Here is a 12,996-nt window from a genome sequence, read left to right as displayed (position 1 = left end):
AGAAAAGATTAATTAGTATAGTCAGCTTGGACATGTTAGTTTCGGTTTGTTTTCAGATGGTTAACCCGCAGGCCATAAATCAATCTAAGAACATCACGAGTTCAAGCGATGGGAAACATGTTGATTAATTAGAATTGGATAAGTCTTTTTTTTGGTGAATGCTGCCTTTTGCAGATGAATTATTAGGGGCACCACTGTGTGTTACCCGAGAAAAAGAATAATGGCAATAAACCCTTGTCCTAAAAAATTGGTTGATTGGTTGAAAATGACAATCGATTACTTCGATTGGTGGCGGCACTTTTTTTGTAGACAGCATGTTGTTAGTTTGGCCGTGTTGCTGGTGTGTAAAGTTGATATTAAGCAAAATACGTAAATGTTTGAGTTTCAGTTTTTTGGTAAAAAATAAATTTATATTGAACTGCAAACGCCATATTAATTATTCTCAAGGGTTGTAATTTTCATTTTCGATCTCAAAGTCATATGTACATTAGAGAAAACTTCTCTCTGTTAGTCTTTCGCTTTTCTTACATAAATAATGGATAGAACGGAAAGAAAAACATCAAGTTTTGATACATGATATTTGGAAGATTTTGTACCAAATTATTTTGGCTGCACTGGTAACCACCTCGTCAGAGCAACCGAATAAAAAACAACAAGGCAGTCTCAATTGAGTTGTCACATCCTAGGGCTAGAGTATTTAGGGTGGTCTGGGTATCTACTCATCTGTAAAAACAAATTTCTCTGATTTTCCAGGTTTTTTTTTGCAGGTGCTTTACATTAGTTTCCAGGTAAAAACAAACGTGTCATGTATAGATTTTTGCAGCAAAATAAGGCCGATACAAATATTTAAAAATAATTATGTCTGACCTCCCCCCTCCAATTTTTCTGCCCAAAAATAATAATTTGAGGAGCAACGAAAAACAATTCGAAAAATTGAGCTCGGTGTTCTAGTGGCTACCGCTTCTGCCTTATAAGCAGGAGGTCGTGGGTTCAAATCCAGGCTCGTTCCTTTCCTACTTTGTATTTCTATCTTAGTTCTTTCTGTGTTTCACGCTCTACCGAAACGATTCATACTGTTATAACCTCCCACACAGTACCAAAACCTCCCGTAGCTCCTATGAGAGGTCGTGAAGTTCTTTGCATCTTTCTTTCCTTCTCCTTCCTTAGCATTCGCAAGGACAAGGCCAGGACAGATCTCGACTATTGGAGAGTGCATTACTTTCATCTAAGGGGTTAGTGATTAGTCCCAATTAGTAAACAACATCTTTGGTAACGGATGAAAGTGATGCTTCTCTCATTCAATAGTCTTATAGTGTACCACCTACGAATTTGTGCGAAATGCTCAATGTTAATGCCAATGCTAATGCTAATGCAACGAAAAACAATTCGGACAATTTTGAGAATTTTCATAGCATTCTTTAACAAATCCGAGGAGCTTTTGATTTTTTTTTTTTTCATTTTAATATTAATTTTTTATTATCCCCCCACCTTGACCTTTCGGAGATCAGTAGAACATAATTTAAATTAAATATTTTTAACGGCCTAAATAATTAAAACAATTTATTATTGCATAAAACGTTTTTCAAAAGAAACTGTTGTTGGCCTCACATAATTTTTTCTCGTACATTACTTAAGAAATTCCTCTAGGAATTCTTCCGCAAGCTCATCCAGGAATTGCTTTAACCATTCAATCAAAAACTCCTTCCAAGATTCTTCCAGGGATTCTTTCGAATCGAAAAGGATGAATTCCGTAATTTCTTCAAAAGGGGAATTCTGAGCAATACTTTGGAATTTCCTTCAGGAATTCTTCCAGCATTTCATTCGGAAAAATCTTTAGAAAACACTTCACGGAATACCTCCGGGAAAGATTCCTTAGAAAATTCCTGCAGAGATGCCTTTGGTAATTTCTTTAAGAATTTTTTTGGAAATTTTTTTAGGGGCTCTTCTGATATTCTTTTAAAATTTTTACAAGAATTCCTTTAGAAATTTCTTCTGAATAACTCTTTCGCAAAATTTCTTTAGGAATTCCTTTGGATTTTAATTCAGTAATTGAAAGAAACTTTGGAAAACTTCGTAAGGAATTGTTCCGAAAATTTGAAAATTTTCTAGCGTTTTTCCTAAACGTGATTCCTTCCTGTTGAAATTTTTGAAAAAAGTCGTGAGAAGGAAAGGGTTCGGAAATTTCATTGGAAACGCCTTTAAGAGTTCCTTTGAAAATTTTGAAAATCCCGTAAAAAATCTTTCCAGTTGATCCAAAAGTATGAGATTGTTAATGTCGTTCCCGTTCGAGTGGCCAACATTTAGTTTTTGTGGACCAGAGTTCCCGTACCAGTAGTGTCAAACCAATCTTGGTGATGAAACCAAGACAAAATTTTCAAAACGACTTATCTGCTTTTGTAAACAAAGATTCCAACGAAGATTTGACGAATCTGATAGCTCTCCCACGCAAACCAACACCACCAATAGGTAGGTGAGGGTTTCCGCTACCTGTTGATGGTTTTGGTTTGCGTGGGAGAGCTATCAGATTCGTCAAATCGACGTTTGAATCTTTGTTTACAAAAGCAGATAAGTCGTTTTGAAAATTTTGTCTTGAAACCTATACATGCACAACAACAGGTTGTAGGACAAAAGGTCGAAGGTCAAAAGGTCGAAGGACAAATGGTCGAAGGTCAAAAGGTCGAAAGGACAAAAGGTCGAAGGGTCAAAAGGTCGAAGGGACAAAAGGTCGAAACAAAAAAACTGCGTCAAAAGGTCGAAGGACAAAAGGTCGAAAGAACGAAAGGTCTTTCTTTTTTCTTCCTTCATTCTTATTGCTTCTTCTTTTTTCTTTCTATTCTCTTCCTTCTTCCTTTTTCCTTCTTACTTCATATGTTTCCTTCCTTCAATTCTTTTTCCTCCTTTCTTCTTTCTTACTTCTTTCTTCCTTCTTTCTTACACATTTCATCTTTATTTCCATCTTCTATCGTTTTTCCTTTCTTCATCTTTCTTCCTTCTTTCCACCTTTTTTCTTCCTTATTTCTTCCTTTTCTTCTTCTTTTTTCCTCCTTTCTTCCTTATTTCTCGGGTACTTATTCAAAAGGACGTATGTGATTTTTTAAACAAAGATTCAATCGTCGATTTGTCCGATCTGATGACACTCCCACGCAAACCAACATAACCAACAGGTAACCGAAGACTTCCCCTACCTGTCTGTGGCGATTGTTTGCGTGGGAGTACTATCAGATTGAACAAATCGACGTTTGAATCTTTGTTTCCAAAATCACATACGTCCTTTTGAATAAGTACCCGAGATTTCTTCTCTCTTTCTTCTTTTTCTCTCCCCCTTTTTTCTTCCTTTTTGTTTCCTGTTTTTCTTCCTTCTTTCATTTTACTTTCTTCTTTTTTTCCTTCTTTACTATTTCTCTTTTTTACTTCTTTCTTCGTTCTTCCTTGCGTTCTTAGTTTTTCTTCTTTCTTTCTTCCTTCTATATTCCTTCTTTACACCTTCTTTCTTCCTCCTCTTTCCTTTTTTTTCCTTTTTTTCTTTTTTCTTCCTTCTTTCTTTTTTCTTTTAGCCTCCTTTCATCCTTCTTTCTCCTCTCTTTCTTCCTTCTTTCTTTGTTCTTCCTTCTTGTTTCCTGTTTTTTTCTTACTTTATTTTTTCTTTCTTCTTACTTTTCTTCTTTCTCCTTTCTTTCATCCTTTATTTCTTCTGTCTTTATTCTTTCTTTCTTCCTTCTTTCTTTCTTATTGCTTCCATATTTCTCTCTTTTTTGTTCCTTATTTCTTCCCTCTTTCTTCTTTATTTCTTCTTTCCTCCTTCTTTCTTCCTTCTTTCTTCCATCTTTCTTCCTACTTTCTTCCTTATTTCTCTCTTCTTTGATCCTCATTTCTTCCATTTTCTTCTCTTTTCCTGTTACTTGCTTCCTCCTTCTTTCTTTAGTTTTGCTTCATTGTGTCTTCTCTCCTTTCTCCCTTCTTCCTTCCTTCCTTCTTTTTTCCTTCTTCTATTTTCCTTTTTCTCCATTCTTTCTTTTTTCCTTCTTCCATCTTCCTTCTTCTTTCTTTTTTTTTTGTTCTTTATTCGTCTTCTGTCCTTTTTCTTTCTTACTGTATATATTTTCTCCTTTCCTTTCCTTTCCTGTCTTCCTTTTCACTTCTTATTTCATCTTATTTCTTACTTCTCCGTTCCTCACTTCTCACATCACATTTCTCACTTGTCATTTTACTTCTTATTTCTTCTTTTCCACTTCTCACTTCTCACTTTTCACTTCTCACTTCTCACTTCTCATTTATCTATGCTCACTGCATCCAATTTGTATGTCACTTGTCACTACTCACAACGCCCATCTCATTTCTTATCTTTTTGTTCTTTCGACCTTTTGTCCTTCGACCTTTCGACCTTCGACGTTATGATACATATTCGACCTTTTGACCCTTCGACCTTTTGTCCATTCGACCTTTTGTCCTTCCGACCTTTTGACCCTTCGACCTTTTGTCCTTTCGACCTTTTGTCCTTCGACCTTTTGACACAGATTCCAACAACATGATGGACAATAAACGGCCTAAAAGCAAACCTGGGCTAAATAGTTTTAATGGTTAAACGGCCACTAGCGTATAAGTACTAGACCGGAAATACCTTCGGAAAATTCTTCCGAAATTCTTTTGGAATTCTCTTGGATTTTTTTAGAAACTTATACGAATTTTTTTTCATATTCCTTGGTAAATTCGTATATGAATTACTTCGGAAATTATAATAAATTACTTCAGAAACTAATTCGGAAATGATTTCTGGAATTCCAAAAGGAAATTGATCCAGGTATTTCTTTGAAAATTCCTCCAGTAACTTCTTCGGAAACTCTTCGGACATTCCAGGACAATTTATTTTAGCAAATCTTTAATGAAATCATTTGATCCTTTTGTTTTTTTTTTAATTTCCATAGAAATCTATCAGAAAATTATTGGGAAATTTATGTTGGAATCCTTTGAGAAATTCTTTGGGTTTTTTAAAATATTTTTTTCGAAAATAACTTTAAAAATTCCTTTGAAATTTACTTTAGGAATTTCTTTGGAAAATCCATTCGGAATTTCTCCGAAAATCGCTTTAGCCAAAATCCTTCACTAATTCCTTTAGATTTTATTTCAACAATTCTTCAGGTTTTCCTACTGAAATTTCTTTTGAAAATCCTCCAGGAATCCTTTCGGTGACTCATCTTGGTCATTCTTCCAGGAATAATTTTGAAAATTACGCTGATAATTCCTATGGATAGTCTTTTAGTGATTCCTTTGAAAATTAATCCAGAAATTTCTTCGGATGTTCCTTTCAGGAATTGCTTTGAAAAATCCTTAGTAATTTTGTATTTTTTTTAATACGTTCCTTAAGAATTTCCGAGGGAATTATCAAAATAATTCACAATGTAATCCCTAATTGATTTCTAGAATAAATTACTAGATTTCTCCAGGAATTTCTTTGAAGAAGGTAACACCTTTTTTTGCCATAGATCGAAATAACGATCCATAAGTGTTCAATATAATTTAATTGGCATTGACATTTCACATTAATTCTCAATTGTGAATCATTTTCATTTTTTATTTATGTATTTTTTTCATTATGTATTGATTACCGTGTATTGGTGAGAAAAAAATCCCTGATAACTCCAGGTTTTCCAGGTTTTTTTTCAGGTAGTAGACCTGGTGGGGAACATTCTCGACGCCCTGGCCATTATTATGCTTGCCACTATCTTGTGTGGCAACCGAGGGCATAGACAATATTTCAATTAATAACGGAGGAAATGCTAATAAAATATTAAATTTAAAAGCCGGCAAAGTTTCGGTTGCAATGTAGAGACATAGAAGAAGAAAAATATATTTCAATATATTTTATGCATACCAGATTCAAGTATCAACACTGCTCGGGTAGTCACATCACCCGTATATTTATTTAAGTCGGCATGTTTGCTTTTCCTGGAGGCACACCTGATTCACACATTTACTATAACTTATTTAATACGTTTTGACTTCCATGCCTGCCGTCGGCTACGGAGGGCTCCATGTCTGGTAGCTTTCATCGGGACAGACGAGGTAAGCCAGATATATGTTTATCATACACGTGGCAGGGCAGCTTTAGGGAATGGCAAAGTTTGAGTTTATTATAACATTGATAAACTGTGTTTACCCAAACGGGTTGGGGATGGAAGATGAAAATGTGTACGCAAAACAATTCAATTAATTACATCATGCGATATGTTCGGAATAGTAATGCTTGTAAAGTTTCTGCTTCTGAGTTTAATTTCATTTTGAAAATTATCAATTCTTATCGTAATGTTGATAAAGATTCGATTAATATTCTCTGCGGACGGGAATAGAGGTGCTACCCAAATGGTCCTTCTTCCTATAAGAAACAACTTTCTTCTCCCCACTTTCCACCCCGTATATTCATGAATGTGTTACAAATCATTAAGAATTAAAACCACTTCAAGAAAGGCTTCGCTTGCCAATCTTGATTAATCTACCCATTGTTGATCTGCTCACATCGCGCATCATGTGTACCCCTCAAGCAAAATGACACAAAAATATGCACACGCAAAACCACAGAGACAACAATTGACGGATGCCGGATCCCACGCCGTTTTCCATCACGTTCAGTAGAAAAAAAACTGAAAAGCATCCGAGGGTGGGCCAGGCTAGACTGCTTTCGTTCAATACGGGGGCGACAACGTGCCAACCGCAGGAACCTATAGGACAAAAGGGAAAAGCTCACACCCCGAAAGCCGCATAATTCCCGTTGGCTTAGCGGAGGAAAATGATTTTGCTCTTTTCGTTATATTGTTACTGGAAAGACACACTTTGGCTGCCGAGCCGTCGTCGTTGCTCTCGTCATCGTCGTCGTAAACGGTGCCTTAGAAAGAGCGCAAGACCATAATGAATGAGCCTTTGATGGAGAGCTCCTGACATCTGGGAAAGTAAAGTACCTCGTCTTGCCGTAGCATGAAACGCAAATATCTCGGTTCGCATAGAACCGTATTATAGTAGGAACTCCAGCTGTTGCAACTCAATGTGGTTGACTGGAAGAAATTCAGTTCCTTTTTTATGGTTTTCAGAAGTTGTGCTTCTTGTACAGTGATGTGTTGAAAATATTTGTGTGTGTCATTGCTCTGAAAGCCTGAATCTTATTTATTTCGAAATTCTTAAAATAGAGAAAATATATTAAGAACCACGTAACGTAGTTGGAAATTTAGATATTTGGGTATGTAATGCAAACCTGTAGCAGATACTACGAGTAGTCCCGGCCTTTTATAATGAATTCAACGAAATTATGTTTTATTTTAGTATAATTTCAGAGGCTTAAAAATAATAATGTAAGTACTACGAGTGACTCTAGTCCATTCTAATAAAATATAGTTCTAAATGAATATAGTTTGGTAGCTCAATCCATTGTAATGAAAAAACCCAGATTAATCCACCTAGCGGTGATGATGCCTTTCTCGCTCGTTCAAAATGGTTGATAAACATATATGAAAAGTCTAAAATAACAATTGGTGAATAAGACTTATTTTTCACATTTTCACATTCTCGTAAATAAAGATAGATTAATAAAGATAAATTGAATTGAAAATTCACATTTGTTTATACACATTGTAATAATTGCTGCCGGATGCAATTTGTTGCAAGCAAATCGGATGAGGTGAAGTGCCCTGAAAATGTGATGAGGTTGAGCAATTGCACAAATCGAGTTTCAGACATAGTATAAAAATTTGTATTTTGGCCATAACTTTTGAGTCCATTCCCCAGTTTGACCTGATTTTTAATGTGAAACAATGGGACAGGATTCCCCGTTTAAATAATCGGTTCAGGATAAGATTTCGACAAATGAGTTAGATTTTTTTGCACACACACGCACACACATGCACATACACACACTTTTTCTGAAAATTCCGTTTTGAAGCCAGAATCCAGCTGAAATTGTTGTTTTGAATAATATGATTCTTCATATAGATAAAACTTCAGTTGACCATCCCCGTCAAAAAATGTATTTCGTTTCATTGTTTCAGTCGATTCTTTGGCTTATTTAAGGTCAACTTTCCCAAAGAAAATATGGGTTCTTTGAAGCCTCTTACTATTAAATCGAAAACAAAAACCAGCCGCTGCAAACTTATAGGCCTGGAGACACTTGCGCTTCGTCGGACTAATCTGCAAAGGCTGGTTGTTTTGATATTTAAAAATGTCGTGCAGTGTCCATATTTATTGCAAAACGTTACGTTTTACGCTCCTTCTCGGCATCTGCGTGAACGCGATCTTATCATGATTCAGCGTCACAGGACGTCATATGGTTTTAACAACCCTCTGGAAAACTGTTTTCGGTCGTTTAATAGTGCAAGTGCTGTTTTTGATTTGTCTAAGAAATATTAGATAAGAAGCAGTCTGAGGAGTTTTTTATAATTCAAGACGAAGAAATAAATAAATGAAAGCGAAATAAGAAAAAACCGAAAACGTGTGCACGTGTTAACCGACCTGAAAAAAATCACTCGATGTTCGTTCAAAATCGGGCCAATCTTAAAAAACAGCACTTTTTCGATTTTTGTTTTAAATTTAAAAAATACTTAAGCGAATAAAAATTTTTGACGGGAAAGGTCAATTTTTGCTAATGAGTAGTTCCGTTTTTGTCATTATCATTCAAACACTTTTCAACAAGATTTATGAATTTGATCTGATTTAAAAAAAATCTGATCAGAATTCTACTGGGGTTGCTTTTCTTTATATGGAAAGCATTTCGCCATAATTATGAATGTATGGTTAAAATTGATTATTTTGATTTCTAAACTGATCCAAAACTATTTATCAGATCACTCTACAGGTAAACTATCCAAGTACAAAATCTGATAGATTACGCGTGACAGAGCTAGTGTTACCAAAATCAGCATTTTGGAGCTCATATTGTGCAATAATTTACATCGTAAAGATTACATACTTGATATACTATCAGAAAATCGAAAATCGTTGCTTGCCTTCGGGTAATTTGTTATGGATTGTGGCAAGGATGTTTTCGATCATTAGTATTGTGCCTTGCAACAAAATGACAACTTTCGTGATCATTTTCCAAGGCTCTCAAAGATGTGAAAAATTTCTCCGCAGTACAAATAGCACGTGCTATCCAAGCATTCACCGCCGGAAAGTACCACGTGGCGGCCAAATTAAAGCAAATATCGAATTGGCTTTTTTTCTGGACGTATGTTGTTCTTAGGCGACTATCTGGCGCGTATTTTTCGTTGCGACCAAAAATGAGCGGGGGAGTAGATTTTTGTATGAGCGGTACAGTAATATAGGTTCGATAATTTAGTAGTTTGTCAATAACTCATTCCAGAGGTTAAATTTCAAACGTGATATGTGTACAACTCTGCCTAATTGTTGTTTCTATTGCACTAATAACAGAGTTATAGCGCTAGTTGCAGTAACTTATTATACAGACTGATCGAAATTTTGTTATCATTTAGTATTAGTAACTAATGCTTTAACTCTATTATTAGTTGAATCAAAACAACAAACTATTAGGCAGAGCTGTAGAAAAATATTCGCACTAGAACTCCGCTGTAACACGTTTTGACATTTAACCTCTGGAATGAGTCATTGTAGTTTGTCAATGGTCGAACTAAGACTATTAAATGATCTAATACATAATTGGATTATAGAAAAGTTTGGATACTTTTTCTACTGACTTCCTAAAATAGAAAATTTTCTCCGAATCCTTCCAAAACTCAGTTTCTCCTACATAATCCGAGTGCTTTACAAACGAAATTAATATCCTATGGAAAGAACCACGCGAATAAGGTTGATATAGCCATTTAAATGCTAGTGTTCGGAATATGAGTCATTTTCGGGACTTGAGTCAAAACGGTTTATATTTTTCAACGTCCGATTAAGGTGAAGGTGGGTTGAGTACCAAAACAAAGCTTTGAAAGTATTGGTACAATGAAAACTGTCATATACTGTAGTGGTATTGGTGTCGCATTTATACAAAAACAAAGAATATTAGTAGGGTGGTTCAAAAACGACCCAGCACCACCACGCTCACTCGATTCCGTCCCATGCTCCGAGTGTCCTCCAAAAACCGATTTGAACAAAAACTGGTTTAGCGCAAGCCGGTTCAAGTTTGTATGAAAACTAGTATGGGAAACTAAATCTTTTATTACACTAGCTGCTATTGCACTAGTGCCTCCCCTCCAAATGCTGGCGAAAAGAGAACCCACATAGCTGAAAGCAACATTCCTGTGACTTCACTGAACGAAAATCGCACCGCAGGAAAGATCCATTGATTACGTAACGCAAAAATAGCATTTTATACCCACTCACCCCTCACGTCAAACTATTTGTATGAAGCATTTGCCCCTTGTACGATTGTGTAGACTAGACTAGACTAGACTAGAAGTTTCTTCCCCTGGTGCGATAGATATCACAGACAATTGCACGTTTCACTGATGCCTTCTGAGAAGCCTAATGATCATGCTAAAGATTCGCAACCTCGCTTTAAATCGACTCCCAACTATTGGAACGACCATTCTATATGGATTGTCTATGGAGTTGAAGCTCTTGAATATTTCATCCAGTCATATGGTCTCCCCCCTCGCCATCGCCCAATGACGGAGTGCCAGAATCAGAATAATGTTAAATTCAACCTCGCCATATCAACTGTCATACAAACCTGAAACGACCTGTGCACGGTAAGCCTCTATTCAAACCAGCCCAAACCATCGGATAACATGGACACCCAAATTATAAATCATAGTCGACTGAACGTGGCGGAGTAAAATTATTTTTTGAACCACCCTGTTTATTAGTTTGCTGCTGCCGGTGCCGTTGTTTACATTCGCTCCGCGATCAGTTTTTAATCGTTTTTTTCGGGCAAAAATAGCAGTTTATATTAAGTTTTCGGTTTAAACAAGTTACTGATTTCGAAAATTGATGTTTAATTTGCATTCCATCAACATTTCGGAGTGTTCATGTGCGGAGAAGTGAGTAAAAACTTGATATTTTCAGTGCCCTTTGAGAAGAAGTGAAGTGCAGTGATAAACTAACCAAATCGCGAACGGCTAATAAATTGGCACGAAATTGCTGATTTATGATATTATTCCAGCCGAAATAAATAGGACTCTTAGGATAAACAATGTTTATTAAACATGTTCATTATCACGGGAAGTGAATAAATATGCTGTGAACAGGTTAGTAATTTGAATATTAAACTTTTGTTCGATGCTGTTCGAAGCATTCGAATGCTGGTGGGAGAGGGGTGCGGGAGGTGTGGGGTTGACCCGTGGAAGGTCCGGTGCCATCTTGGCTGCCATCGTGGTACTCTTCCAACTATGTCCTTAAATGCCACCGAACCAAAGCACAGCACCCGGTGCGTTACCGCACGTATGCACAAGCAGCCGATGTCTTGATGCAGTGAAATAGTTATTTATTGCAAATCGCGTAGCCTCTTGTTCTTCGAACACTGCCCTCTCAAGAAACAAAGGTAGTTCAGGGGTAACGTCATAGGCTCTCAACCAGAGGATTTATGTTCGGTCCTTGCTTGTTATTAACCATCTTTTTTTTTCAAAACTCATATTTTCTAGGAGTGTGGTATAACATTACGCATTGCAAGAAAAGTTTTGAATACTAGAAAATTCAAACAAAATTTTTGAATTTAACATTTTCCATGCTAATAATCAATGGAACCTAATGCTGTGTATTGTTTATATTTATATTCATGACATTTCTATAATTGAATCCATCTGATTATTTGGGATATTTGAAAGAATTCAGGTCTGAACTTCAGATGATGGAGGAGGTAGGAAATGAAACATAAATGCATAAATTGAGAATCGATATGTACTCAACAGTTTTCTTTAATGATTGTTAGCAGAAACAAAATAGCTTTTGATTTACCTTGGTAGTAATAAAACTTGCCCACCGAGTTTCAATAGAGAGTAAACATAAGTGGAAAATTATATTCGATTGCTTCAATGCACAAAGAAAAGATGCCTTACTGAACAGAAAAGACATAATTTTCAATAAAATTAGAAGCTTGCGAGTTTATGGGGCAGCAGACGCTATATCCAAGGAATTAAGACCGGGGATTTCCCTCTGCGCGTTATTTCCGCGCAGACATCTAAATTATTCTTTTTTTTTCGTGATACTCATGAACCAGTTTCCCCAAATCTCATTTGCTCGGATCAACATTCAACCCAGCTGAGCTAAAAATAGAACATTGCCGCACGCAATGCGATGTGTGTTGGTGATGCTTCATACGGCAATATTCATCCGACGGCAAGAGACTAGTGCTGTCCAATGAGAGCATGAAGTAGCTCGAAGTTTCTCCCTGTCCTGCTCATGCCCATTTGTTGCCAAAAAAGAACGAGCAGGACGGGAACAACTTCGAGCTACTTCGAGCTGCTCATTAGACAGCACTACTGAAGCGAATGCGCATGCGTCCCACGTCTTCCCGCACACCAGCTGCGCTCCCATATGCTGATGGGCCTTTTCACGAGACGTTTAAAAACAGCTGATTTTATCGTCAATTGACAGTTCTTCTATGAAAGTGACAGCTTCGGACTTGCAGGCCTGTTCAGCGGTTGTAAACAAGTGCAGTCTCGGCAGTGTCACATGAAAAGGCCTATTGAACGCCACAAAGAATGATGCATATGCGTAAAAATAGAACAGAAGCACGGCTTGCCGCTGATGCTACGATTAGAGATGTCGCAAATTAATCGATTACTTTGATTAATCGATTAATCGTTGCGATAATCGATTAATTTTGAATCGATTACCTCCCAACGATTTTTTTTGTTCAATAATCGACAATAATCGGGAGTAATCGATTAGTTACTAATCGATTAATTGGGATTCTACGAAAGCTATAAGATGTCGATTACTTCGATTAATCGATTTATCGTTGTGATAATCGATTAATTTTGAATCGATTACCTCCCAACGAAGAATCGATTCATTAATCGTCAAGAATCGAGAGTAATCGATTAGTTACTA

The 12,996-nt window shown here is 36.5% G+C and overlaps 1 protein-coding gene across 1 annotated transcript in view; it reads right to left on the bottom strand.

Moving 5' to 3' along the window:
* The window catches only part of LOC134227280 (uncharacterized), a 130,522-nt gene that overhangs the window by 56,207 nt on the left and 61,319 nt on the right, over positions 1 to 12,996 (bottom strand). The window lies entirely within an intron of this gene.

Source organism: Armigeres subalbatus, chromosome 3 (assembly GCF_024139115.2).
Source record: "Armigeres subalbatus isolate Guangzhou_Male chromosome 3, GZ_Asu_2, whole genome shotgun sequence".
NCBI classification, from domain to species: domain Eukaryota; kingdom Metazoa; phylum Arthropoda; class Insecta; order Diptera; family Culicidae; genus Armigeres; species Armigeres subalbatus.
This window is presented reverse-complemented; position numbering and strand designations above follow the sequence as displayed.